We start from the raw sequence: 5,557 nt of genomic DNA, 5'->3' as shown, positions 1-5,557 counted from the left end.
TCGCGAGAGCGGAGCGGCTCTGCCGGGCGAGATCGAGACGGTCTCGCGAGATGGTGACCTCCGGCGCCTGCCGTGGGAAATAGGCGAGAGTCCCGGCGGGACGGACTGAGCTGTTCTGAAGGCGGGGTCGCTGCTCTGAGACGGATATGGGGCAGCCCTAGTGAGTTTATTGGGGAGACGCCTGGGCTCCCCCCCGTTGAGTCCTGACAATTTACCGGCCGTGTTGAGGTTCTGGCTGGCTCACCTGTGGCCGTCCAGGTGCTGCCAGACTCCCAGTCCCCGCCATGCGTATGCACGTGGTGTGCTGGTGGGAGCCGGAGCCCGGGAACAGCTGGAGGCCTTGCAGCAGGATGGGAGCCAACTCCAGAGGCCGAGGTCCCTTTGCCGCGCCCCTAAAATATTTAAAGGACCGTCCCCTCTCCCAAAATGAATAGCCTTTGTCAATCAACCGGTGTTCGTGTGCCGCGTCTTGTGATCGATTATTCAAGTTGGCACCCCTGATTTTGCAGATGAAACTCTCTCCCAGGAGAGGATGGGTCGAAGGTTTGCCTGCTTTTTTCCGTGGCACAATTTTCATGGGAGTGGGAGACGTGCACATGGCCGGTGGCAGTGGAAACGGGTGCAGAATGGGCTGCGGAATAGAAGACAGAAAAAAAGGAGTTGGGGTTGGGGAAAAGTGAGCTTAGTAGTCGCATGGGGTGGGAAGGGGGAAACTCTGCCAGTTAGTTTTGGCGAGTGCAGTGAGCCCCCTAGTTCATTCATCGTCTCTCTATCTCCCCCCCCCCCTTAGGACTGCAATACGAAACATACTGGGAAGAAAGCTTCATTATTTATTTATTTTCCACACCTCCGTTTATCCGAGGATCACAGGGCGGTTTACAATATAAAAAACACAGAAATGCACAACAGGAACAAACAAAAACAATGCCCCCCCTTTAAAAGTCTTGGGAGAGGAGGAATGTTTTTGCCTGGTGCCTAAAGATATGATCTCAATGATTTAATTACTAGGAAATATGTAGATGTTCAGATTTCAGATGCTATTTCTTGGGTTCCAAGAATCGTCCTTCAGTAAAACCTAATCCTGGTTTTGTTCATTTCAACTTTTCATTGTGTTTGAAATGGTCTATTCTTACTTGGAAAAATGAAATGGGTTGATTTTATCCATGCTAACCTGGAATTTGCTAACCTGAAATTTTCTTACAGCTATGTAGCATCAGGTTGCAGTCTATACAAACTTACTTTCAATAAAGTCCACTGAAATAAATGGGACTTTTTGAGTATATATGTATCAAATCTGGTGGTTTTATTTTTATGTAGAAATCAACCAAAAATAGTATTGGACTGACACTCTCGAATCCCTCATTTCATTACTCAAAATGAGTTTTGAAACTGTACTACAATGCTGCATTTCCAGTTTATCATAGTGGGTCACAGGCAATATTTGTTCTGCAGTTTCCTGAGTCATACAAACACCAGGAGATTTAGAATGCTGACTCTGTGGCAGGTTGATGCATCCACTAGAAATATGAGTCAGCTGAGATAAAGAAGTTCACCTCAGAATAGTCAGAAACAAAGCTGCACTTACCACCTTGCCTGTAATTCATGGATGCTCATGATGCATTAAAATATTTATGAATGCCCCCCATGCACATGGGAAGCAAATATTGTATTCAGATATACAGAAGCATAAGAAACTGTCTTATACAATTTCAAACCATTGGTCCATCTACTATTCCCACACACTGATTGGCAGCAGATCTCCAGGGTTTCAGATGGGGTCTCTCCCAGCCCTGCCTGAAGAGGCCAGGAATTGCACCTTGGCCCTGTTGCATGCACAGGAGATGCTATACTACACAGCTATCCTGTTTACTGGTTATGGAATCAAAGAGATTGAATCATTATGCCTGCTTTATATTTTCTTCCAGTTCTTCATCATGCTAAGAGCATAGGCCATATGATACTAGGGGACTTAAAGGCTTCAAAGGCCTAAAAGTTTTTAGGGTCGTTCCAGAAAGTGAAATAACCCAACACACATACCTAAGGATGGCCACTTTTATTTATTTTTTACTCTACTCCAGTGCTGTAAACCTTAGCTTCAGCTTCAAGCATTAGCAGGAGGCAATGCTCAGCTCTATGGTGCAAATGCACTTCTGATTTCTTGCAGTCCAAGCTGCTGTTAAATGCACAGGAACAGGCCAGAGTTCTTTTCTGGTTAGTTGACAGCCTTACAGATGTTGAATCTCAGAGAAGTAGATTTGTTAAAGGGGCATGTTATTAATAGAATAAGAATTAGTCCAGCAAACAAACAAAAAACCCTAGCAACTCTTAACTCATTTTCAATTGGAACAGTGCTGAACCTCTGCATCTTCTTTTCAGTATCAAAGTTAGATAAGTAATAATTAATAAAAGTACACCTAAACACATGCATAATGCCTTTCTCTTAGCGCTTAGTAATCACAACCATTCCTAACACATCTGAGGTTAGAGGAAAGGGATTTAATATCAGAGGTTGTGGCTTAAAGATGAAGTTTTCCAGCAGTGCTCATTGTCATTTCAGAAACGAAGTAGTGAGCTGGACAGCACCCAATAGAGAACAACTTGATCATGAACAAAGCCACTGTTTAGAACAATCCTGAAGCAAACCCACCTGCTTATTCACTAAAGCTGCATCCATGTAACCGGGCCTACAGGATTTGAGTCCCAGTTTACAATGCAAATATTGTTAATAGAAACAAGCTGGCTGAATTTGCCTCATGATGACATACTTAAATGCATGTAACTGCTTGAAAACAATGTAATCCCATTCTTTCTATATTTTATAACTTTGTACTCCAAATGGCAAAATTGTACAGAGAAACAGCCCCACCCTACTCATGTTTACCTGGAAGTGAGTCACGCGGGGGGGGGGGGAGTGATTCATTTCCAAGTAAGTTTGGTTAGTATAAGAGCCAAAACAATTTAAAGCACTATTCTATACATGTGTTCTTAACAGCATAAATGAGTACAGTGGGGCGTACCCCCAGATAAGTGGGTATAAGATTGCAGTATGAAGGTTGTGTGTGTGGTAAATTGTCTCTTGTTATCATCAAATGACTGGCGGCATTAGTGGTTGTGGGCATTGAACTCCCATGGTTCCTGCATTGCTGAGAGTCTCTAGAACAGGGATGGGGAAGTTTTTTTAAAAAACCAAGGGCTGTTGTCTAAACTTTCCACTCTCCTGCGTTAATATCTACATGAAACCTCTTGGCCTGGGCATTCCGGGATTTGGAGTGGATTATCATATCCACTTCTCTTTTCCATGTGAACCACATGAACTAATCTCCCTACAAAGCTCCTAAGGATCCTTAGAGTTAGGGGTTGGAAATGAACTGGCTAAGTGTGAATAAACTGAAACTCAGTCCAAGAAAGGAGCTGTTCTTAGATTGCAGCCCTGATTCTAGTGGAGTGGTGAAAATGCCTGTCTCAGATGGGTACATACTGTTCCCCAAAATATGGGATTTGTATATTGGGACCACTCATCCTTGATGGCTGGGTTAAGGCTGCGCCCAAGACCATGTTCTTTCACCTAATCTGCAATAACAAACATGGCTGCCATTTTAAGCATTCTTGCTAGTGATTCCCACCAAATTCCTAGTTGGCTTCCTATGGGCCCCTGGCTGGCGACTGACAACAGAATGCTGGACTTTATAGGCCTTTTGTGTAATGCAGCAGGACTCTTCTTATGATGATTGCCAGATTGTTTACTGCCCCTGGTTCATATTCCTTTTATCAGTAGATTATTCCTCACATGCTGATTCCTGCAGTCCAGCCTCCTGTTAAGAACACAGGAGCAGGAAAGTAATTTTCCTCCCTGTTCTTGATATTTGGAAACCTTGCTACTAGGTAGAAAGTGCCATTGAACACATTTTAGAGCTAAGATTAGAGGGGAAGTTGCCATTTTTAAGGAATTGAGACTTTAAAACCTTGGAAAATGTGGCTGTGTGGCACCATAGTAAAAAATAAAATTCCTCCCATCTCCCCTCCCAACAACCATCGCCACATCATTAGGCAATTTCCAGAGGGGTAGCCATGTTAATCTGTTGCAGTATAAGCAGTTCCCCCAAAATAGGTTTGGATAGACCCATTGAATTCAGTGGATATGCTAGGGTTGCCATACGTCTGGAGAGTTCCAGACACAACTGGTATTCAGCCCCCTAAAGCAGTGTCTGTGTGAAAATCACTGAAATATCCAGGAAAATCCAGACATATGGCAACCCATGTCTGAAGTATAGATTTTGCCAAATTCCCTTAAAAGCTGCTCAAAAACTTAATTTCCCCCAGATTTTGCAAGGGAAAAGAAAAAAAATCTCAATAACTTTTGGCAAAAAAGTGCCCCACAACTTTTGTGTCCAGATTTTCACTTTTTGAAATATGGCAACACTAGGATATGACCAACATAGGTCAGTGGGTCTGCTCTAACCTACCTGGATACAACTAATATGAACAACTGATCATAGCAGAAGCTTTTGAGAACTAGTCTACATACATACATACAATAGTGATGGTGGCTAATTGTAAGCAGTGGGGTCAGAAGCAAAGGAAATGCAGAAAAGTGCATGTCAAGAAAAACATGGTTAATTTCCTTGTTTTAACGTCAAGTTTAAGAGTTAGCTACCTTCAGGCCTGGTCCCAGATTGGGGGTGTGGGGCTTGAAAAGTTGCTCCCCCAGCACTCTTCCCTTGGCCACTCTGGCAGGTGCCGCAGCTGCAGCTGCCAACTCCCCACCGCATGGCACCCTGGAACCGCTTGCAGCTTGTGAACTTGATAAGTGTTGGTGGCTATTTCAAAATAGAAAATGCCAGCACTGCATTTGCCTTTTTCTTTTTCTGGGGGTGGGGGAGACGTATTCAGAGAATTCAGGGAGGCGAAGGAGCCAACTCCTAGGGTCCGAGATCCCAATAAAATATTTGAGGGCGGCGGGCCCCCAAAATTGATGGGCAATGCCAATCAAATAGTGTGCGTCTTGTGATCGGTTATGGGAATAGGGCTTACCGCGCACCCCCCCCCCCTATCTTTTATTCAAGTCTGTCAAGCTGTGCAGGGATTGGACGGGCTGTTGTTCTCTTTCGTTAAAAATGCTTGGCTCGCTGCCGATGGCAGACAGTGCACCTTTGCCCCGTTCTTCGCCCCAGGCCCCAGCCGACGGCCCCGCGCCGCCCTCTCCGCTCCCCGACCCCGAGTCCACCCCGGGTGCACCGCGACGCACCTCCGCCGCGCGCCAATGAGGGGCGCCCGCCGGGCCTGCGCGTGGCGGGATAGGGCTGCCCCATCTCCACCCACCGCCAGGCGAGGCGACTCACTGGCCGGGCGGCTCGCCGGGGTGGAGCTTCGCCCGCCTTAAGGCAGCTGCCCCTGCCAGCCACAGGGAAGCCGGCGAGCCGCGGAGGAGGAGGAGAGGAAAGGCAATTCCGCCTGGAGATTGCACCAGCGCTCCTCGCCCTCGCCGTTCCGACGTGCTCGAGCCAGCGGCATCCGCAGCAGCAGCGGACCCCAGCTCACCCCGCAGAGCCAAGATCCC

Source organism: Lacerta agilis, chromosome 6 (assembly GCF_009819535.1).
Source record: "Lacerta agilis isolate rLacAgi1 chromosome 6, rLacAgi1.pri, whole genome shotgun sequence".
Lineage (NCBI taxonomy): Eukaryota > Metazoa > Chordata > Lepidosauria > Squamata > Lacertidae > Lacerta > Lacerta agilis.
Note: the sequence above shows the minus strand (reverse complement) of the source record.